The sequence below is a fragment of the Lepisosteus oculatus genome, unplaced genomic scaffold, assembly GCF_040954835.1.
Source record: "Lepisosteus oculatus isolate fLepOcu1 unplaced genomic scaffold, fLepOcu1.hap2 HAP2_SCAFFOLD_62, whole genome shotgun sequence".
Classification (NCBI taxonomy): Eukaryota; Metazoa; Chordata; class Actinopteri; order Semionotiformes; family Lepisosteidae; genus Lepisosteus; species Lepisosteus oculatus.
The window spans coordinates 833,258-857,532 of record NW_027168171.1 but is presented as its reverse complement, the minus strand read 5'-3'; the positions used below and the strand labels follow the sequence as shown (position 1 = coordinate 857,532).

The 24,275-nt window shown below is 44.3% G+C and overlaps 4 non-coding genes across 4 annotated transcripts; 2 read left to right on the top strand and 2 right to left on the bottom strand.

Annotated features, from left to right (window-relative positions):
- Window positions 1-4,661: 4,661 nt before the first annotated feature.
- On the bottom strand, window positions 4,662-4,803 carry LOC138232014 (U4 spliceosomal RNA). Its single transcript, XR_011186973.1, has one exon. It is a non-coding gene; the product is annotated as a U4 spliceosomal RNA (small nuclear RNA).
- A 1,379-nt stretch (window positions 4,804-6,182) lies between these two features.
- Window positions 6,183-6,256, bottom strand: trnat-agu (transfer RNA threonine (anticodon AGU)). The gene has a single exon. It is a non-coding gene; the product is annotated as a tRNA-Thr (tRNA).
- A 2,373-nt stretch (window positions 6,257-8,629) lies between these two features.
- Window positions 8,630-8,701, top strand: trnah-gug (transfer RNA histidin (anticodon GUG)). Its single transcript has one exon. It is a non-coding gene; the product is annotated as a tRNA-His (tRNA).
- A 2,084-nt stretch (window positions 8,702-10,785) lies between these two features.
- Window positions 10,786-10,858, top strand: trnam-cau (transfer RNA methionine (anticodon CAU)). The gene has a single exon. It is a non-coding gene; the product is annotated as a tRNA-Met (tRNA).
- Window positions 10,859-24,275: the final 13,417 nt, after the last annotated feature.

The following is a 24,275-nucleotide window of genomic DNA, read 5'->3' as shown; positions in this document are numbered from 1 at the left end:
TGTAATATGGCTCTAAACATAATTTCTCTTAACACCAGAGGTATCAATGACAGAGTGAAATGCCAGTCTGTCTTTGATTACCTCCAGCAGAGAGAGGGAGATGTGTTGATGTTGCAGGAGTGTGCTTTAGCCTATCAAGAGAGGTATAAAAGCTTTGAAGATAGGTGGGATAAAGGGCCTTCTGTTTGGTCAGGGGACAATAACAACAGAGCCTCTTGCGTGGCCATTCTTTTCAAAGGATGGGCTGTCAAATTGAAAAGTATTCAGAGGGTCATAGATGGCAGGTTGCTGTGTGTGGATGTGGAATGGGGGACTGTTAACCTGCGGCTAATCAATGTGTATTGTCCTACTGACGTGGGAGGAAGGGTGGAGCTACTCAAGGCACTCTCCCCCCTATTGTTATGTAGCACAGACGTGATAGTGGGAGGGGATTTTAATTGTATCTTAGAGCACACAGACAGGCAGTCTAGCTCTCCGATAAAATTGGATTCCAGCTCACTGGCCCTGCATAACTTAGTTCAAGACTTTAAACTCTCAGACACATATAGATGTATATATCCCACAACAGCAGGATATACATGGTCAGGGAGGAATAGCAGCTCCAGAATTGACTATTGCTTTGTCTCAGAGAGAGTGAAAGTTGTTGGGGTCACTCTTCAGCCTGTCTTCTTCTCAGATCATCAGGCTTTAGGGTGTAGAGTGGAACTCCAGGGCGGGACTGTCTTTGGCCCAGGCCTCTGGAAACTCAACACAAAGCTGCTAGAGAACGAGGGGGTAGTATCCCGCTACAAGGAGAAACTATCACAGTGGCTGTCCTTGCAGTGTCTGTACGGGTCAGTAGGAGAGTGGTGGGAGGAGGTGAAGGTGAGGACAAAGGCCTTTTTCATGGCTGAGGGAAGGAAGGCTGCTGCCAGACGGAGAGGAGTGCTAGCCAGGAAACAGAGGCAGCTGCAGCGTCTCTACACGATGATGCACAGTGGCTTCGATGTGCTCGAGGATATCACCCTTTTAAAAAAGGACATCCGGAGCATAGCCGAAGAAAGTATTCGAGTGCAGTTCTTGGAAGAAAATGAGAAGTGTTCTCGCCTCTTTTTCAGGAAAGTGGTAGGCTCCAAGTCTGTCATGGAAAGTGTAGTTGATGAGGAGGGACGAGAGAGAACAGAGCCGAGTGCAATCCTCTCCTGCACTGAGGCCTTCTACTCAAGACTGCACAGCTCTACAGAGGTAAAGGATGAAGAAATTCATTTTTTTACCTCAAAGCTAGAAAACGTTTTGAGTGAAGAAGATAGGGAAGTACTTGAGAGGGATTTGACAGTAGAAGAGCTGAGACAGGCTATGGAGAGCTTACAGAAGAGGAAAACTCCGGGTGCTGACGGGCTCCCTAAAGAATTTTATTGCACCTTTTGGGATCTGCTTCAGGATCCGCTACTGCTCCTATTCGAGGAAAGCTATAAGACAGAATTGCTGCCTGACTCCTTAAGAGAAGGCACTATCTCTCTCTTGTTTAAGAAAGGAGCAAAGAATGACATAAAGAACTGGAGACCCCTCAGCCTGTTAGGCGTGGACACTAAGATCCTGTCCAAAGCCCTTTTCCTGCGCCTACAAAATGTAGTGGCCTCACTGGTAGGGAAAGAACAGACTTGTGGGATAGCAGGACGCCTGATGAGCGACAACCTGGCCTTGTTGAGGGATGTCTGTCTGTACTCAGAGGATCGCTCCCTCCTTCTGTGCATTTTAGGTGTAGACCTAGAAAAGGCCTTTGACCGCCTAAACCGGCAGTACTTAACTTCGGTACTTGAGCACATGAAGTTTGGCCCCATCATGAGAAAGTGGATTAACCTGCTGTACACAGGTAGCAACAGCAGAGTAATGGTTAATGGCAATAGATCACGCCCCTTTGAAGTCTGTTGTGAGGCAGGGCTGCCCATTATCCCCCTTGTTATTCATTTTGGCTATGGAGCCCTTAGCCTGTGCCTTGCGCCAGGATCAGGCCATTAATGGGATACCAGTACCTGGAAGTGGGGGAGGAGAGCTAAAGACATCTCTATACATGGATGACGTCACCCTGCTCCTCTCTGACAATGCCTCAATTAGCAGAGCTCTGCAGTGCTGTGATCGTTTCTCTTTGGCTTCCTCTGCAAAAATTAACAAATCTAAGAGCGAGATTTTTTATCAGAACTGGAGGGAGCCAAAAGAAGGACATGATCTCAGGCTGCAAGAGAAGAGAATTAAGGTCCTGGGGGTGTATTTTGGAGAAGAGATGGGAACAGTAAATTGGCAGAACAAATTGCCAATCTTAAACAAAAAACTGATGCAATGGAAGGACCGAGACCTCACCATGACAGGGAAGGTGCTGGTCATCAAAGCCGAGCTCTTGCCTGTCTTGAATTTTCTGGCTTCTACCTTCCCAATCCCACACCGTGTTGCGGCGGTGCTGAGGAGATTGATGTTTCAATTTCTATGGGGTGGGAAGCAGGAAAGACTCAGAAGGGAAATAATGTACAGGCCGCTACCCTCAGGGGGGAAGTCTGTCCCAGATATTGCTACGAAGCTGCTGTGCATTTTCCTGGCCTCTGTGCTGAGAGGCTTTGCAACAGCACCTGCAGCGCGTACCTGGACTTATTTTTCCAGGCTCTGGGTAGGTAGGGAGGTGTTCAGAGTGTGGGGTGTCAGACCCAAGCTGGATGTCCCACTCTCTGACACATGCCCTGCAATTTATGGGACAGTTAAAAGTTTTCTAAGATCTCACACAATTGGCCATATTCCCCTCCAAGATGTCAGCGTCCAAAAACTGGAAGATTTCTTTGCACCCCAGAACAATAGGCAGACCCCTGTGGGCATTTTAACATCAGCCCAAACAAGGAAGGTGTGGAAACACACATCCTCTAAGTTTCTGTGCAACATTCACAGAGATTTAGCCTGGAGTGTCGTCGACCAGTGCTTACCAGTACGAACTTTCTTGTACCGTATGGTCCTCACACCCAGCCCTCGCTGCGTTAGGGTGGGCTGCGGCGAGGAGGAGACTGTGACCCATCTCCTGTGGTCCTGCTTTTTTGCTAAGGCCTTCTGGGCACAGTTTGAAGATTGGTTGCAAGCTCTCTCGCCCCAATTTACCCTGACCGCTGCTTTCGTCATATACGGCATCTCTCCTGTCAAACTTCCTCCTGACGTGTTTGACAGGATCTGGGCCATGGTGAACAGTGGGAAAGACGCCCTGTGGAGAGTGAGGAACATGGGGCTGTTCAAAGGCATCGAGGTCCCAGTCAAGGCAGCAGGTAGCCTGGCCCTGTTCATCACCCGAGAGAACTATTACCTCAGAGATCTGTGGAGAGAAGGGAGGGAGGAAGCAGAAAATCTGTGGGAAATAGAGGGCATAGGTCAATATCTCAAGAAACTGTGAAAAACACTATCATGTTTAAGTAAAGAATGTGATTTGCTTCAGAAAAAAGAAATTGTTGCTATGTAACTCGTACCGTGTCAAAATGTAATAAGATGTGATCATATATACTGTTTTAAGTATGTATATTAATGTAAAGCATTTGTGATGCCCTGTATTTTATTGTGAAAAGGAAATAAAAGTTCTTAAAAATCGAAATCGCTGGAGGAAACAGTCCATCTGGCCATGAAACTCATTTGAACGTCTAGCTACAGCAACTAACAATATCATGATTTATTCAGGATGTGTGGAATCAGCACGTCCCGGAGACAGCTTCCGAAATCGTGAGCATTCTCTGGTGGTGTCCTGCAGGGCGCCTGCGGGTGTGAGTTGGTGGTATAGTGTTGAGCATAGCTGCCTTCCAAGCAATTGACCCGGGTTCGATTCCTGGCCAACGCAGTGGCGGTTGGTTTCAAATGCTGTCATGAGCCTTGGATTATGAATAGGAAAGCGAAGCCTTTTGAAAGAGCTAAAGCACTGCAAAACGGAATTGAAGGAGAATCTTACAGGGGATTCTGAGCGGTGTCTGCATACACGCAGTCCGATACGGGTGCTGAAAGCTTGAGCTACTCTCAATGTCATGCTGCCTTTCCCCGGAGTAAATCTGTTACATTGAAGGAATGCTTCTCGCAGGTTCAAAAGGGACCCTTGTTAATTGGAGAAATCAATGATTTCTAATGAATTCTGTATGCGTTAAAAGACAGCTATACACAGAAAACATGCAGGACACTGCCCATGATGTTTCCCGAGCCGACAAAGCTGACAAAGCTCGCCCACTGAAAACTGCAGCAGATCGTGTAAAGACGTTCAACTTTGTAACTACTGCACGCACAGGAAGCAGAATACATTCCTCTTTTCAAACTGTCAAAGGTTTGCTTTGCGAACGCTGCAGGACATCGCACAATCTCTTTTGAACGGGGACAAACGATTTCTTATGGGGCGCAGTAAGTACAGACGTTTAAAAAGCTCCACTCATGCCGACGATGCAGCATGAAGAAGCGCAACCTAACGTTTGACAGACAAAAGCCGGGCGCCGCTACGAGCAATATGAAATCAAACTGACAGCACACGGCGTTTCGCGCTGACTCAAAAGTGATCTCGACAGACGCTGTTCTCTGCATAACGCTGAAAGAGCTAAAGAGCGTTTCTGTTGAGACGTAACAAGCTCGTTTCTTTCTACCATGATGTCACCATGACCAAATCTGTCTTTAAACACCTTGCTCAGTCTCTGACGAGATTGTCAAAAATTGCTTTCGCCGATTGTATTGCAAACCGGCGGAAGCGGGGTATTGGGAAAAGTTTTCAACTAGCAATAATCGTGCGTGCTAATTAGAACAACAGCAACGCTGAGCTCTCAGCACCGTACTGAGCCCAGGTGTTTTTCTAAAGCTGTCAGGTGCAGTTCATTTATATGAAGGAAATATCTTACTGGGTACGATTACAATGCAGTAAGTAGCACAAGCTACTTGGGGAGTAGCCCGATGTGTTTTAAAACGACCCGAGCCAGGCAGGAGTCGAACCTACGATCTCCTAATCCGTAGTTAGATGCGTTATCCATTGCGCCACTGTCCCTGGTATAACACTACAGCACTGTAACCCAGTGATCTCAGCCCTGCAACTAGTAAAATATTACCCCCGGTCCATTCTTTTCCAAAAGTGAGAACCACCTGTTTTCTACATTTTGTCTGTTTTAAAACCATATCTCTTTAAACCAAACCAAGAGTTTGTCTTTTGCACTGATATTCTGATTCATTTCGATTTCAAAGAAAAAAAAAACATTACCTTCCAAAGCATCATAAAATTGTCCCTTCTTCCAGACTCTACTTCTCTCTTGTAGTAGTACAGTAGACCTTTCCAGGTGAGCAGATCACAGAGTCCGAAATGAGCTTCCTCCATCAAGCAAAGTACCTGAACATGACTCTGTCTTCATAAAAGCGACCCTGTAATAAAGAAATTAAATCCGAAATCAAGAGGGCAGTTGCCTACTGAAGTTCAAGAAGTCATCCATTTTAACCTAGCAACACATTAAAGGCTGCATCTATACAAGTACGATTCTAGAAATGCTCACCAGATTACGTTTTAAGAAGGAACTGTGCCTCAGGTTCCGCCGAGATCTTAACTCGGATGGCAGGATTCAGAGTCCGGAGTGTGGACTGATGGCGCACGGAGGGTCCATATACTGTGGATCCCTCAGTGATCTTCCGCGTGTTCAAACCGCCAGCGTGTGACTCCCCTGTCCCTGTGACCTCATTGCTCTGCTCTCGCCTCTGTGCAGCCGAGCCCGACTCATGGTAAAGTGGAAAAAAATATGCCCTCAACGTGAGATTTACTCTGGAGCAAGGATAGATGTTACCTTTTTATCGTTGAATAGGATGTATGTGATGTGGCGACTAGGTTCAATTTTGTATCCTCTTTAAAAGATTAAGGACTGGGGTGAGCGTGATTTACCACCCTATCAGCTAAGGACCCGACATGCGCACCGTTTAAGCTGCATAGACTCGGTCGTTTAACTCTTCTCCATTAGCAGGGTTAAGGTTAAAGAAAAAAAACATTGCTGACTTATTTTTTTTTTTGCCAGCCGCTAGCGCTGATTAGCAAGGTTTGTATTTCATGTTTTGCAAGTTGCATCCATTTTAAGAAGAACAAGTCGCGTTAAAGACAGGAAATGAATACTTGCATTTAATTAAGTCTAGTCGTAAGCGGTTGTCCATAATGACCAGTAGTGTTCGAGAAGACAGAACAAAGAAGGCACCGCTGGGATTCGGACCCAGGATCTCCTGTTTACTAGGCAGGCGCTTTAACCAACTAAGCCACAGCGCCCCGGGAGTGTTGTCCTTTTGCAGCCACTTGGACACACCTTTAGAAAAACATTTTGTTAACAGGCATTCTGCCTCAGCCTAAACACCTATAGCTTGCAAAGCGCATGCTATTAGACAGGCACCTCTGCAAGACCTTAAGAGTCTCTTAAACTAGTGATAGTAAGGTGTTCCCAATGGGTGATGTTCGGCTTTCAAATCATCTGTCCGTGGAAGCGCCGAGATGCAGCTGTTTAAGGCTTAGAAGCAGCTGACTGTTTCACTACCTAGCTGATCACTGTCAGTCAGGGAGCTTAGAGGTGAAAAGCCTGTCTGAGAGACAATTCGCTGTCGATCAGTTCAATATGTTCCGTACCAGCTCGGCGCACCCGAGATCATCTTGGTAGCCGTGTAGCTCAGATGAGTGAGAGCGTGTGTGTGTGTGTGTGTGTACCACCGTGATTGGATGCCGGCCCTTCTCAGGTCACAGTAAACCTTCTGCTCAAAAAAAGTGAGGTAAAACCTCACTCTGCACAGTAAAACCTAAAAAAAGTGAGGTTTTATTTAATCTCTGACCAAGGGAAACGTTTCATTTTTTCAAAGAAATGTTTGTTAAAAAATAAAGTCATAGTTCCATGGGATTCAATCATAGACCGTGTGACATGGAAGTCAGAAACCTAACCCACTAAAGCACTACAGAAACATTATCGACAGACAATGTACAGCGTGTACTATTCTTGTGTTGCAGTACATGAATATAATTATATTGTTATTAATTTCTAATTTATAACTTTATTAACTTTATAAATTAACTTTATAAATTTATTAACGTTATTAATTAATTTCATGACGCACAGACAGAGCGTGGGGAGCCGCCGCCTGCAAACACGGCTCCAGGCAGGACTCCACTCCGCAGGAGCCGCAGAGCAGAGGAGATGGGGGCAGCTTAGCTCCTGTGCAGAGACCTGAGCTGTTGTTGCTGCGGATGCTGTCTTTTCTGCACTCGGGGTAGGAGTGAATGTTGAGTTGCCCTTAGAAATGAAGCAGAGCACTTCAACGACACGGGTGTGTGTGTGTGCGCCCTGGTGATTCTGGGAGACAGATCGAACCTGGGCTAAAAGAGAGGGGGCTTAGCCCTCTTCCATTTACTAGTTCAAAGTTGTACAACCCATTTGTATCTGCTAGGCGGCGCAGTCGTCGTGCACAAAGAACGCTTTGAAAAGCGTCAAAGGCAAGTCATTCTGAGTTGGTCGTTTGTGTTTTCCGTTCAGACGTGAAATGCTGAAATGATCTCTCGGCTCCTCGGTTGTCATTTCTGCTCCGTAAAGGAATCACAGCACGCGTCGGCTTCCAGCACGGTTGGTCGGGACACGATGCCGGGGGTCGGAGAGAGCGATGTCTTCCTCGTTAGTATAGGACCTGTCACCTGTCCCCACCTGTCACGCGGGAGACCGGGGTACATCAGGACGCGCATTGAAGTGAAAGCAGGATGCGCTGCGACATGCACTGTGCAGATCCCGCCACACTAAGAGGTGAGTGGGTCTGTTCGATCACAGCGTTAGGCGAATCCCCAATCCCCTTTTGTGCGTGGCGACAAAAGAAGTCTGAAGTCTGTTTCCACCCGGGGACCTTTCGCGTGTGAGGCGAACGTGATAACCACTACACTACGGAAACAGTGGTAAGATGTGCCCAGCGGCCCAGTGCTGAGCTTCGCCAATGCGATTCAGCGGCTTCCAGTGCCTTTATTGGAGTGCGCTGATGGACCGTGCTCTCTCTCCAGAGACCAGCACGCCTGTCATGGACGGAGCAGGAAAGGCGGCGCCACATTCTACAGCCCTCTCCACGCAATCGACGAAATCGGGCTACTGAAGTGGAGATAATCGCCTCTCCAGAAAGTGCAAATATCATCTTGGAGAGTATAAATCCTATTGCCGAAGGTCAGCCCTGTCTACCAGAGTAACCCTCCCACCTCCTGCAGCGGTGGTCAGCTCGTCTCACACGCGAGAAGTTTCGGCTGGAAACAAGCACCCCCTCTTCTCGCACGTTTTGCACGTTTGAGTAGTTTTAATGTGGCTCCTTCGTACACAGTGCTGATCTTTTGGAAAGCAGGAGGCAAAACTGACACGTTCCCATACCAAAGTCGAACCCGGGCCGCCTGGGTGAAAACCAGGAATCCTAACCGCTAGACCATATAGGAGCGCACAACCCTGCTGTTCCGGGCATCATGCAAGCAAACTATAGAAATATGAGAAAACACGCAAGAGAGTTGTCACTCAGAGTGTCGAAGGGTCGATGTATACTGGGACTCAGTTGAAATGCAATGTCAGGACTTTTCCGAATTATGTCACATGAAGAGAGCACAGCCTTTTCCGCCCTGCCACGTGTGTATCGGTAACTCGCCGTGATTGTATAGTGGTCAGTACTTTGCGTTGTGGCCGCAACAACCCCGGTTCGAATCCGGGTCACGGCAGAATAGGGGCGTCTGCTTTGACTACTTGCACGAATGAAGGCAAAAAAAAGCCAATCGATGTGAACGAACGGCGCTTTACAGAGGAGTACTGCCTGACTGGATCGTTGATGAACGACAGAGGCCACTCCGACCTCTTCTCGGGTTTCTTCAATGACTTACTAAGGATCTTCTTCACATTCGCCCATGCAGGGGAAGCCAGTTACACCAAAGCAAACGCAGGAAAGTGCAATTCAAGCAGAGACCAGGAGGGACTTGTTTACACCGAGAGTGGTCGGAGAATGGAACAATGCGCCCAGCCCTGTTGCTGGAGCCGATTCTTGATGAGATCTTGGGCTCACTAAGAAGCCCCCGCTGGATGCTAATCTTTCTGTTGTTCTTGCAGGTCCTGCGCTGCTTTTGAGCCGACAGAGCTCGTCCTGGTCTGTCGGCACAGCCCAATTGCAAATGATCGGCTCCGCGTACAGAAGGAACGTGCGTTTGGTACAAGAGTGCATGAAGGCACGGGAAATACATTGGGAACAAATGACCGGTCGCTCAATACCTCTGTGAAGTACAGGAGCATGCAAAACGTGGCTGTTTCCGCCCGGTCTCGAACCGGGGGACTTTTCGCGTGTTATGCGAACGTGATAGCCGCTACACTACGGAAACCTGCAGGGACAGCTGCTGGTGTCTCGCTTGCGTTTCGGGCTGAAAAAGGGAAGCGTCACTTTAGGCAGGGGGCGCTGGAGAGAGGAACAAAGGGCGCGATGAAACAAAATGCCGAAACCCGGGATCGAGCCAGGGACCTTTAGAACATACTCTCACGAATCGTTAGAATACGTGCGTTTGATCATCAATTGCGTAACAACCACATTCGTTCGACTTGAGCCATCAAGCTCATAGTTTTCAAATCTTGAAAGCTGTCATTGAGCACATCATAGTGTGCAGTACGCCCCGTAACTTGCGCACTTCAACAGAAAGAAGAGCAGACAGCTCCATAAATATGCGAGGCGCAGAGAGTGCAAGGCGAGCCGCACACGTTTCGGTGGCTGAGAGAGGGCAGTTTTTGCTTCTGCATTTCCCAAGTAAGGACGCATGACAACAAGCGATCGCGGTGCTCATTTACGACATAGTGGTGATGAGTTTTCAGTACGTGTTCTTTTGAACGAGCAATGAGGTTGCTGCCTTGGACAGCTGACTGCACGCTCTCATTGTGCCACGTGATGAGTATTCACCAGGCTCGTTCAGTCATTAGTCACATTCCATCGTTTGCCATAAGCAGATGCTGCAAGGTGATGTGGATATCAGTTCCCAGTCTTGTGGACGAGGACAAAAAGAGCACACAAGGGCTCATCCGTGAGTTGAACCCAGGACCCCCCACACCCTAAGCGAGAATCATACCCCTAAACCAATGAGCCACGGCAGCACTTTCCATTTTATTCTGTCAGCGAGCTTGAGGACGGGGGAGAGGTGTCATTCGCTCATCCAGTCAGACCTTCATCAATAAGTCAAGAAAGCCGCAATTACATGACTGCCTTGCAGACGAAGGGCAGTGAACTGCACCCGGTAAGAGGGGAACAAGCGGCACTAGGCGACACCGAGGCATGAGCCCCAGCGAGGGGGGTTAGCTTGCATGGTACAGCGCTTGCTTTGCATGCGAGAGGTAGCGGTATCATTTCCCACGTCCTCCAGGTGTGTGCTTAGAGCTTGATGTGCCGAAAGGTGTCCTTTAGCCTGCGGTCACGCCTTGCATGGAGAGCGTCATGCAGCTGTCAATCATTTCGCAGCCACGCTCCCTCTTCATCTTCTCTCTGCCTTAAGCGTCTCCGCCACTCTCTCTTGACATTTCATGTCAGCATGTCAGAAGTCCGAGTGACGTTTTTAATGGCTGAGTGAGGGCACGATGCTGAAGCGGAGAGGCCACTTCAGCCAGAGAGACTTGTGCTAGGTGAGATCTGAAAAACGGACTCGCAACAGAAACAGACCAAAAAAGTATCGGTGAGATCAAAAGGCAAATGCAACATCCAGCAGAGGGCGTCTAAAGATTGGGGAACGGGCGACTGAAATCCATATGAGGCAAACTTTCCGGCTGTGCACTGCAGCTGGCCTCGTTGGCGTAGTTGGTAGCGCGTCAGTCTCATCATCTGAAGGTCCTGAGTTTGATCCTCACACGGGGCAGGGCTGCTTCCTCTCTTGCTCTTTTCAAACACTTGCGGCAACTGTTCGCTCATAACCACGTCTGGAATGCGTGACCTTTACACGGGGGAGAAGCAACGCCGCATCCCTTTTCTAAAGAACATTCACATTCAGAAATAAGTCAAGAAATTTGCCATTACTTTTGCTGTCAGCCTGCCCATGTTGCCAAAGAAAGATTCACTCGGCGTCAACATGACAGAACAGCGATCACTTGAAAACACTGTTCCACACTCCGTAAGCAAGAACTTCAGTGTTTGCAGTCACCCGATATGCCGATAGTCAAAGGAGCACAAAACACGAAGCGTCAAAAGACAAGATGAGTTGATGGAAAGAGCGTTGAATTGATGAGCACAAAAGTTCAGCTCGTACAATAGGCAACAAAGGTCCCGGCGTCATCATCGCACTTGAAAGGACTGCCTTGCAGACTAAGGTCAGCGGGAGGTTGCTGTTTTGAGATGGAGGCATTGGGATGGTGGGCCGAGATCTATTCTTCTTAAGGAATTCTTCATCGTGAAAGATCGGTCCACAGGTCATCCAAAGAACTTACAAATTTTTGGGACTCAGGGAATCATGTGCTTCCGGAAGGGAGTGAAGTGCTCAAACACATGACATGCCCCCTTGATCTCACATGCACAATTCTGCTGCAACATGCACAGCTACCGTCCACACCAGGCAGTGGGGCTTCAGCAGAATTTGCTACGCCACCTGCAATTACAAATCCAGCTGCACACATATACATGGCCCTTCTGTCCTTTTCAGGATCTCAAAAAAAAGCATAGAGTGGTTTTCCTGCAACCTGATTGACCGCATCTCCCTCAGAATGTGCCCCGTTGCATTCATTGCTGAAGCAGGACGGAGGCTAACGGGCATGCCAGAACAGTTAGGCTCAGCGATCTCTCCAAAATATTGTGGTTGTAGTGGAAGAAATATGGTTTAAATTGTACCTTGGTATTTCAAACTCTCTCTAGAATGTTATCCATTTCTATTTTATTTTGACAGGAACTGGCTAATGACACTAGATGAAAAGAGAAGAAAGAAAACACAACGTTTCGGCCGTGGAGCCTTCTTCAGGTGTGAGGGCTCCACAGCTGAAATGTTGTGTTTTCTTTCTTCTCTTTTAAGCATGGAATAGACCTATTACTTGTTCCTTTGCAGCCTACGCATGCTGACACAGCTCCCCACCCGAACTGCTAATGATGCCTGGTAGTTTGTGGTACTTGGGTATTGTCTTATGTTTGCTCAAACTGCATATGTGTGATTGCATATTTTTGGGTATTTTCATATGTCAATATTTAATTCACTGACATTCCTGTTTGCTTGGAAGAAAGGTAGATTGGATTTGGCACAGGACGCCTGCCCATATTTGTTGATCATTGTTGGGCTGGAAAAACAATGATAAAAAGTGTATGAAAAAGCTCTCTCCAATATTTCCCTTCTCTTCGCCATGGTTACACTGCCCATTCTTTCCATCTTTTGTCCTTCTACAAAGATTCCAGGGCTCTTTTTCCACCATAATATCAGAATTTTTTTTTTCTCTTTTAAAGGCTGTAGGTGGGGTGTGATGGACTGTACCACTATCATAGAAGATTTTTTCAGGACACATCGCAGTTCCATAGTAGAATTGATCAATAGTAGAATTCCATAGGACATTATTTACCAACATATTACCCAGTGTGAGACTCTGCCAGTAAACCTAAGAGCATTGAGTTCTCCACTGATAAAGATGGCTGTCTGAAGTCATGAAATCCACTGCTGGGATGCCTGAGAGACAGTAATTGAATCTTGGCTGGAATTAGGCTTTCTATTAGTGTTGATCTTTGGGAATTATGTGGTAAAAAGGGAAAACTCCTTTACTTTAGTCACTTTGAATGTTCAAATGTACAGAACCTGCAAAACTAAGCAATGAAAAAAATCCATCACCACTCTCATGATAGCATAACTCATAGTCTCTGCTGTTGTGTAACAATACACACTTTCAATTTTCTTATCGCCTGTCTCCAGAGAGAATGTTGTTAGTGCTGATGACCTTGAATTAGACCTTGTTGACTCTGTAAAACAATCTTCCTCTGCTTAGATTTTCACTCAGATTGATTTTGTTCTCAGATTATTCCTGGCAGGACTGAGTTTCTAGGAAATGAAAAGTGAAAGAAAAAGTACAGAAGATCAGCCCTTGAATATACAACATTGTGCAGTGAGATTGTTAAATGTATAAGCTGCTATCCTGTGCTAGAGCCTGTCGTGGTAAGCAGTGGACGACAGGATCTAGCACAGATACTAATGAAACACTGTTAATGAAAGATTAAACACTTGAGTCTTATTTTAGTTTTCCATTTCCCTTTCATTTGTGATGTACTGTACAACAGGCCACAGAACATGCACAAAAACAGATATGCACACATTCACACCAGGCAATGACAGTCTGCCCAGTCAGAATCTGAGCTGAGGTATCAGAATTCTGAATTCCCTGAATTCTGTCATGGATCATCCACAATAAGGGCAATGTTTGAACACGAGGATCCCCAGGAGAGAGCCTAGTAACATAAATCTTGGAGCAAAAGCAGATGATTAACTTCATAGTTTGTGTGGTTGAGCCAAAGTTGAGCATGAGGATATGTGAGTCACCATTCTTAGAAATGGATCCAACTTCAGACAGGCGTCAAAAGTAAGAGTATACAGTGCTGGGGCAATGACACTTCAATGATCAGAAGGATAACAAGAGTTTTAATGCATTTAAATTGATTTTCTGGTGATGCACACTGTCATGGAACTATTAATTTTTTAAGGATCACTTACTGACGTCAGACAGCTGCCAATTCTCCAGACTGGAAGGATGAACAGTTTATCCCCCTAGGTACCATATTTCCATATTTCGAAGCATTGGAATAATACATGTCATACAGCAACATAAAAACAGGAAGACAAGTATCACAGCCCCTATAATCGGTGTTAGTAACTTAAAAGAAAAACATTCCCCCTGGCCCAAACAGTGATTCTAACCAGGAGAGAAAAGCCGGTGTATCTTTTATGCCTCTCTCTTTATTCACCTTGTCTTTTAGTTCTTTCAAATGCTGAATAGCGAGCGTAAGATTTCCATAATCATAGTCATTAGCTGGAATATATGTACAACAGGAGTCTCCTACTAAAGCATAGACTCCTCCAGATGCTGCATTTTGAAGGTCCAGCACGAACCTGTTCTGAAGTGCCATTAATCTAACTCCCCTTAATTCTTGTTTGATAGCGTCTAAGTCTTCTAACGTGATATTAATAAAAGAGTACATTTCATAAAAAGTTGCATGGGTGAGGCTGTAGAATGAGGCATTAAAGCACATATATAACAAGATGCATTAAATTTCTTTAACTTTACAGTATGATTTATAAATTTATACCACAAATTACTCATATCCCCCTCATTATCAGTTTCATTCAGCCAGTTTGTATACAAAGAGGCTTCGTGTTTAGATTCTTCCTCTTTTGTGGTGGTGACAGGCTTCTACATAAAAAGGAAAAGGGCTGTGCACATCATTCCCAAGCAGGTTATCCCCATCTGTCCTTGTGGAGACATCACTCCTGCGCTTTGCTCAGTTCGTTTGTGACCTTTTTACAGTGGGAAGCATGAATCCAGGGCACCATTTCTGTGACCTTCACAGCAGTGGCAGTGGTCAGCAGCACCTGGTACAGCCCCCTCCACCTGAGTGAACACCATTTCTTTTTCCTGAAGTCTTTCACCAGAATCCAGTCTCCTTATTCACTCATTAGTTCTTACAGCACAGGTAAATCCCTGTGGGCTGGAGCCCAGCATAATCTTAGGCTTTTTTGGTCAACATCGGTCAACAGATTGGTCAACAACTGGGTAATAACTCTTAGAAATCTACACATTGTTCCCCTGCCTCAGCTGTGATGTTTTGCAGAACAATTCTAGCTGAAGTTGTAAAATTTCTCTTTGTTCCGTTCCTGCAAAACATCTTATTATGAACAAACAAACCACAAAAATCATTTGCATCTAGGGGATTCACTCCCAAGGGTAACCCCCCTTAAAACTATATTGTTCTACCCATCAGGTTCTGCCACTAGATAAGAGAACCTTTCCCATGAAATCATTTTTTGACCTTCATGATCCTTTCAGGGCGTACAATTAGCACAGAAGCAGCAGCTTTAGTCCACATGTTTTTCAAACAGGATATTAACGATATGATCATAACGAATAATACCAGACCCACAAATATGTATTGAACCAGAGACCCTCTCCATGTTCCTAGCACAGACTGTAGCCATGCACCAATGCCCCAATCATCTGGATTATAATTATGATATATATTTTTCTTCATCATAGATGTGCTTTGCTAAGTCCTAGCAACCTACAATACTACAATAGGGAATTAGCAAATTCAACAATCCATTCGTCCAGCTAAATTCGTCCCTCCAGGAAGTTTCATTGATTGGCCCGTGATGATATCAAACAGGCTGTTACACAGTTCTGTTTGATCCAGCCCGCATCCCATGGCGTTCCTTCAGTCTGATGTCTAGTCAATCTTTCAGAGATCTGTTCCTTCATTCCACTGTTCCAGCAGACTGAGGATGATCTCAGTCCATCTCACTCCGAACAATGCAGCCACAGCCTGACACACCTTCCCCGTGAAGTGTGTTCCTTGATCATAATACAAGGGGCAGGGCAGTGCCCACCGAGGGCTTATCTCTGTTATCAAGTGTTTGGTAGACACAGAGGCAGTGGCAGCAACCCACTGGGAAAACAGATTATAAGAGCCCAGGTTTCCCTTTACAATTTTCAATTTCCCAGGTTTGAAAGGTTCCTCAGGAGCAGGCCTTTTGAGCTGTTGCACCCGCACCTGAACTGAGTTGAGTTCCTTTGATAAACATTACATCCAGATACCACATAAGTGGTTACTGCTTCAAACCCGGTTCTCACCCAGTTTTGGGTAACCGGCACACCATTTGACTCCCACCTGGGTGTCCAACAGAGTGCATTTGTCGGGCTATAAAGGGCATTAGGCTGTGAGGGCATGCAGGGCGTCTGGTGTGCTGTCAGCTCCACACCCCATCATCCTGCAGCCCCATAATCTTTTCTAACCATGTCCATTTCTCTGCTTCACAGAGGTCTCAGACTACTGTTCTACAAGTATTGCTCACCTGACAGTTGCATCTGCAAAGTTGTTCCCTCGAGTTACTGGAAACATTTCTTTATTATGTGATTTACACATTACCACAGCTACTTCAGTCAGTAGCTGCAAAGCTTCTAATAGTTCAGAGATAAACCCAGCATTCTTAACTGGAGTCCCTGCCGTGTTGAGAAAATCCCTATTCCTCCACCACCATCCAAAATTGTGGCATGCACCAAATGTATATATAGAGTCTATATACATATGCAGCCATTCAAAACAAGCGGGGTATGCTGCGGTATAACACGGTGGGAGTGTCGCAGTATACCGCATCATACCGGACGCAAATTAGATTATGTTAATAGTATCTGGAATCACCTTGTAAAATCGCCAGGTGGAGCTAATAAAGGTCAACCTCTGCTGTACAGCATTTGAGCTGTCACCAGAAAACGTCAGTTTTGAATCCTGATCACTGCTGAGGGACAATCTTTATTCAATTAAGAATTTAAGGTGTATACTCTTTAGACTTTTAAATTTAAACAGTGTATTACAGCATGTTAATCATTAAACATTAAAAAGGCGGTATATTTTATAAAAGCAAGATTGTTCTGTTGGACAAAAGTACACAACCTACCACCTTTATCATAAATATTTTAATTATGCAGGAATATTTTATGCATCAAAGTCTTTACTGAAGATATTACTAAGAGTATTAATAATGAATGACCTTGGACAAGCTGTAAGCTCAAAGTATTACCCTGGTCCACATTCTTTGTAACCGTCTTTGTAAACGAAAAGAGTTTATTTTTTCATTGACAAAAAGTAACACCACAGCATTTAGTTGATCCGATCACGCATTCATTTCCAATCATACAATGTAAATCTTGAGAATCTCCAATTCACCATGCCTTTCACATGCTCATAAACGATTTTAATTTAGGAATATAAACATATTAATGTATGTAAACTGTACTGTATATTGCTGGTCTTGGTAGTTTAAAGAAAAAAATACACACCAGTATTCCATTTCTCCCTAAACATTTTAAGCATCAAAGTCTTACATGTTGTTATTTGGGAAACATTTTTACGTGCTCCTTCTGACCATATTAGGATTATATACTTTGTGAAAAGTGATAGTATTTTAACCTTTTCTGTGAATTCGCTTGTTATCTAACAAATGCATACTTTTAGAATTTGATTAACAGGGAATATAATATGGAATTGCGTATCTAAACAACTTAATAATGATATAATTATATTAATGTACTGTCTGGCGGAATAAACTGAAGAGGTTAGTTAATGCGACACGGAATTATTAAGAATTATCACCTCTTTTTACACTTGAGAACAAATGAGAACATTCCACTCAGTGGGATGTTATCTCAAGCACCTGCTAATTCGTTTTACACCACTGGACGACAGGAGAATGTGACTGTACTGTATCTGTACAGAATGTATCTTTCAATCAATACAGTAATTGATTAAAATCGCAATCGTGTGTTTAATTAAATGCCTTTTTTGATTCACAATCTGAAAATGAAAACCGCGGTAAAGTCACCTTGAATTTAAAAAAACGATTTTGGCACGCCTGTAGCATTTTCACGAAACCTCCTAAAGTTATGAGAACACTTGCTTAAGTGTTAACTTTTGAGCTGACACAGTTTTGGAAAATGTTTCCTTCACGCTGCACTGTACAACATAGGCAGCCAAGAGTCTCCAAAACAAAACAGAATTGACAGATAGGAGAAAATTCCCACTCGTCCTGAAGTTCCCAAAATCCAGCACTGAGCGTAAACAAAGTGTCTAAGTAGCGTGGGAATGCTAACCCTAACCCTAGCTGGAGTTTGAGCAATCCAGCACTGAGCGTAAAAAGATGAGTCAAAGTAACGTCTAATCGGATTAGTTTCCTTAGAGCTGGTTCAGAGTTTGCTCAAGAGTTTACCCAGTGGGCATTGATTCGTCGAATATACGTATATTCACGGCGAAAATACGGCTATACGTATATATACGTCGCCTCGACGTATAATCAACGTCGAATTGCAACCGTAAAATCGACGACATTAATAAACGCATATATAACGTCGAAAACACATCTAACACAGTGCCTGAGGCTTTTTACTGTATGTATCGTGTGTGCCGCAACTAGGAGTATACGGCTCTCTGCACAGTGTACGAAGTAAATTATTTTCGCAGTAATTAATTTACACGTGTATAATAAATATAGTAAATATAATAAATTAATTACTGCAAAAATAATTTTCTTCGTAAATCCTTCAATCCAGATGATTGGGGCATTGGTGCATGGCTACAGTCTGTGCTAGGAACATGGAGAGGGTCTCTGGTTCAATACATATTTGTGGGTCTGGTATTATTCGTTATGATCATATCGTTAATATCCTGTTTGAAAAACATGTGGACTAAAGCTGCTGCTTCTGTGCTAATTGTACGCCCTGAAGGGATCATGAAGGTCAAAAAATGATTTCATGGGAAAGGTTCTCTTATCTAGTGGCAGAACCTGATGGGTAGAACAATATAGTTTTAAGGGGGGTTACCCTTGGGAGTGATTCCCCTAGATGCAAATGATTATTGTGGTTTGTTTGTTCATAATAAGATGTTTTGCAGGAACGGAACAAAGAGAAATTTTACAACTTCAGCTAGAATTGTTCTGCAAAATGTCACAGCTGAGGCAGGGGAACAATGTGTAGATTTTTCTAAGAGTTATTACCCAGTTGTTGACCGATCTGTTGACCAATGTTGACCAAAATAGCCTAGGATTATGCTGGGCTCCAGCCCACAGGGATTTACCTGTGCTGTAAGAACTAATGAGTGAATAAGGAGACTGGATTCTGGTGAAAGACTTCAGGAAAAAGAAATGGTGTTCACTCAGGTGGAGGGGGCTGTACCAGGTGCTGCTGACCACTGCCACTGCTGTGAAGGTCACAGAAATGGTGCCCTGGATTCATGCTTCCCACTGTAAAAAGGTCACAAACGAACTGAGCAAAGCACAGGAGTGATGTCTCCACAAGGACAGATGGGGATAACCTGCTTGGGACTGATGTGCACAGCCTTTTTCCTTTTTATGTAGAAGCCTGTCACCACCCCAAAAGAGGAAGAATCTAAACACGAAGCCTCTTTGTATACAAACTGGCTGAATGAAACTGATAATGAGGGGGATATGAGTAATTTGTGGTATAAATTTATAAATCATACTGTAAAGTTAAAGAAATTTAATGCATCTTGTTATATATGTGCTTTAATGCCTCATTCTATAGCCTCACCCATGCAACTTTTTATGAAATGTACTCTTTTATTAATATCACGTTAGAAGGCTTAGACGCTATCAAACAAGAATTAAGGGGAGTTCGATTAATGGCACTTCAGAACAGGTTCGTGCTGGACCTTCAAAATGCAGCATCTGGAGGAGTCTATGCTTTAGTAGGAGACTCCTGTTGTACATATATTCCAGCTAATGACTATGATTACGGAAATCTTACGCTCGCTATTCAGCATTTGAAAGAACTAAAAGACAAGGTGAATAAAGAGAGAGGCATAAAAGATACACCGGCTTTTCTCTCCTGGTTAGAATCACTGTTTGGGCCAGGGGGAATGTTTTTCTTTTAAGTTACTAACACCGATTATAGGGGCTGTGATACTTGTCTTCCTGTTTTTATGTTGCTGTATGACATGTATTATTCCAATGCTTCGAAATATGGAAATATGGTACCTAGGGGGATAAACTGTTCATCCTTCCAGTCTGGAGAATTGGCAGCTGTCTGACGTCAGTAAGTGATCCTTAAAAAATTAATAGTTCCATGACAGTGTGCATCACCAGAAAATCAATTTCAATGCATTAAAACTCTTGTTATCCTTCTGATCATTGAAGTGTCATTGCCCCAGCACTGTATACTCTTACTTTTGACGCCTGTCTGAAGTTGGATCCATTTCTAAGAATGGTGACTCACATATCCTCATGCTCAACTTTGGCTCAACCACACAAACTATGAAGTTAATCATCTGCTTTTGCTCCAAGATTTATGTTACTAGGCTCTCTCCTGGGGATCCTCGTGTTCAAATATTGCCCTTATTGTGGATGATCCATGACAGAATTCAGGGAATTCAGAATTCTGATACCTCAGCTCAGATTCTGACTGGGCAGACTGTCATTGCCTGGTGTGAATGTGTGCATATCTGTTTTTGTGCATGTTCTGTGGCCTGTTGTACAGTACATCACAAATGAAAGGGAAATGGAAAACTAAAATAAGACTCAAGTGTTTTATCTTTCATTAACAGTGTTTCATTAGTATCTGTGCTAGATCCTGTCATCCACTGCTTACCACGACAGGCTCTAGCACAGGATAGCAGCTAATACATTTAACAATCTCACTGCACAATGTTGTATATTCAAGGGCTGATCTTCTGTACTTTTTCTTTCACTTTTCATTTCCTAGAAACTCAGTCCTGCCAGGAATAATCTGAGAACAAAATCAATCTGAGTGAAAATCTAAGCAGAGGAAGATTGTTTTACAGAGTCAACAAGGTCTAATTCAAGGTCATCAGCACTAACAACATTCTCTCTGGAGACAGGCGATAAGAAAATTGAAAGTGTGTATTGTTACACAACAGCAGAGACTATGAGTTATGCTATCATGAGAGTGGTGATGGATTTTTTTCATTGCTTAGTTTTGCAGGTTCTGTACATTTGAACATTCAAAGTGACTAAAGTAAAGGAGTTTTCCCTTTTTACCACATAATTCCCAAAGATCAACACTAATAGAAAGCCTAATTCCAGCCAAGATTCAATTAATGTCTCTCAGGCATCCCAGCAGTGGATTTCATGACTTCAGACAGCCATCTTTATCAGTGGAGAACTCAATGCTCTGAGGTTTACTGGCAGAGTCTCACACTGGGTAATATGTTGGTAAATAATGTCCTATGGAATTCTACTATTGATAAATTCTACTATGGAACTGCGATGTGTCCTGAAAAAATCTTCTATGATAGTGGTACAGTCCATCACACCCCACCTACAGCCTTTAAAAGAGAAAAAAAAAATTCTGATATTATGGTGGAAAAAGAGGGGATTCAGTGGCTGACGAGATTGCTAAACAATATTGCAAAGGAAGAGAGAATTCCAGAAGAATGGACAAAAAGCAGTATGGTTACCATCTACAAGGAGAAAGGAGACCCAATGGAGTGTAAAAACTATAGAGGAATAAAACTTCTGGAACATGGATTGAAAATCCTGGAAAAAATTCTGGACAAGAGACTCAGGAAGATAATCAGGATCCACAACTCACAATTTGGATTCTCAGTGGGGAAAAGCACAACAGATGCCATTTTTGTGATGAGACAGTTACGGGAGAAGACACTAGAGAAAGGGAAAAAGCTGTATGTGGCCTTTCTGGACTTGGAGAAGGCATATGACCGTGTGCCCAGAGAGGTGGTTTATTGGTGCTTGAGGAAGAAAGGAGTACCAGAAAGCATGGTGAAGTTAGTTCAAGCAACCTATAGAGATGCAACTACGAAGATGATAACACAACAAAAGAGTTTGAAATCACAGTTGGAGTACACCAAGGATCAGCACTAAGTCCTTTCCTTTTCATAAACATTATTGACACACTGACAGAGGAGGTAAGAACAGAAGTGCCTTGGGAACTCATCTTTGCTGATGATGTGGCACTGATGGCAGACTCAGAAGTAGAACTACAGGAGAAAGTGTTCAAATGGCAGAGGAGTCTGGAAAAAGGTGGACTGAAAATGAATGCAGAAAAATCTGAAATAATGGTAATGGAGAGAAGAGGAGATACTATGACCAATGTTGAGGAGACAAATGGAGGAAAACTGAAACAAGTTGATGACTTTAAATACCTTGGATCAAAACTGGTAAAGGGAGGAGAAACACTGGAGGCAGTAAAACAAAGAGTGAAAGCTGGATGGAACAAGTGGAGAGAGATAACTGGAATAATCTGTGACAGGAAAATTCCCAGAAAGTTAAAGTGCAAAATGTACAAGACTGTGATTAGACCTGTACTACTATATGGAGCTGAATGCTTGGCAGTTGGAAAGAGGGAAGAGAACTTGATGAGAAGAACTGAAATGAGGATGTTGAGATGGATTCTGCAGATTTCAATGAAGGATAAGATCAGAAATGAAGAAATCCGTAGACGATGTAGGGTGGTGAATGTGGTTGAGAAGATGCGAGAGGCGAGGTTACGGTGGTATGGACATATCATGAGGAGGGACGTTGAGGAAGTAACAAAGAGCGTAATGGAATTTGAGGTGGAAGGTAACAGAGGAAGAGGCAGGCCTAGAAAGAGATGGATAGATTGTGTGAGAAAAGATATGGAGGTATGTGAAGTGAGTGAGGAAGATGTGCTCGACAGAGACAAATGGAGAAGAGCAACCAAAGCAGCTGACCCCAGGACAGTCTGGGACTAAGGCTGTGAAAAAGAAGAAGAAGAAGAAGAAGAAGATGGTGGAAAAAGAGCCCTGGAATCTTTGTAGAAGGACAAAAGACGGAAAGAACGGGCAGTGTAACCATGGCGAAGAGACGGGAAATATTGGAGAGAGCTTTTTTCATACACTTTTTATGACTGTTTTTGTGGCTGTTTTTCCAGCCCAACAATGATCAACAAATATGGGCAGGCGTCCTGTTCCAAATCCAATCTACCTTTCTTCCAAGCATACAGGAATGTCAGTGAATTAAATATTGACATATGAAAATACCCAAAAATATGCAATCACACATATGCAGTTTGAGCAAACATAAGACAATACCCAAGTACCACAAACTACCAGGCATCATTAGCAGTTCAGGTGGGGAGCTGTGTCAGCATGCGTAGGCTGCAAAGGAACAAGTAATAGGTCTATTCCATGCTTAAAAGAGAAGAAAGAAAACACAACATTTCAGCCGTGGAGCCCTCACACCTGAAGAAGGCTCCACGGCCGAAACGTTGTGTTTTCTTTCTTCTCTTTTCATCTAGTGTCATTAGCCAGTTCCTGTCAAAATAAAATAGAAATGGATAACATTCTAGAGAGAGTTTGAAATACCAAGGTACAATTTAAACCATATTTCTTCCACTACAACCACAATATTTTGGAGAGATCGCTGAGCCTAACTGTTCTGGCATGTCCGTTAGCCTCCATCCTGCTTCAGCAATGAATGCAACGGGGCACATTCTGAGGGAGATGCGGTCAATCGGGTTGCAGGAAAACCACGCTATGCTTTTTTTTGAGATCCTGAAAAGGACAGAGGGGCCATGTATATGTGTGCAGCTGGATATGTAATTGCAGGTAGCGTAGCAAATTCTGCTGAAGCCCCACTGCCTGGTGTGGACGGTAGCTGTGCATGTTGCAGCAGAATTGTGCATGTGAGATCAAGGGGGCATGTCATGTGTTTGAGCACTTCACTCCCTTCCGGAAGCACGTGATTCCCTGAGTCCAAAAAATTTGTAAGTTCTTTGGATGACCTGTGGACCGATCTTTCACGATGAAGAATTCCTTAAGAAGAATAGATCTCGGCCCACCATCCCAATGCCTCCATCTCAAAACAGCAACCTCCCACTGCCCTTAGTCTGCAAGGCAGTCCTTTCAAGTGCGATGATGACGCCGGGACCTTCGTTGCCTATTGTACGAGCTGAACTTTTGTGCTCATCAATTCAACGCTCTTTCCATCAACTCATCTTGTCTTTTGACGCTTCGTGTTTTGTGCTCCTTTGACTATCGGCATATCGGGTGACTGCAAACACTGAAGTTCTTGCTTACGGAGTGTGGAACAGTGTTTTCAAGTGATCGCTGTTCTGTCATGTTGACGCCGAATGAATCTTTCTTTGGCAACATGGGCAGGCTGACAGCAGTGCGAGCTAAAGTAATGGCAAATTTCTTGACTTATTTCTGAATGTGAATGTTCTTTAGAAAAGGGATGCGGCGTTGCTTCTCCCCCGTGTAAAGGTCACGCATTCCAGACGTGGTTATGAGCGAACAGTTGCCGCAAGTGTTTGAAAAGAGCAAGAGAGGAAGCAGCCCTGCCCCGTGTGAGGATCAAACTCAGGACCTTCAGACGATGAGACTGACGCGCTACCAACTACGCCTACGAGGCCAGCTGCAGTACACAGCCGGAAAGTTTGCCTCATATGGATTTCAGTCGCCCGTTCCCTAATCTTTAGACGCCCTCTGCTGGATGTTGCATTTGCCTTTTGATCTCACCGATACTTTTTTGGTCTGTTTCTGTTGCGAGTCCGTTTTTCAGATCTCACCTAGCACAAGTCTCTCTGGCTGAAGTGGCC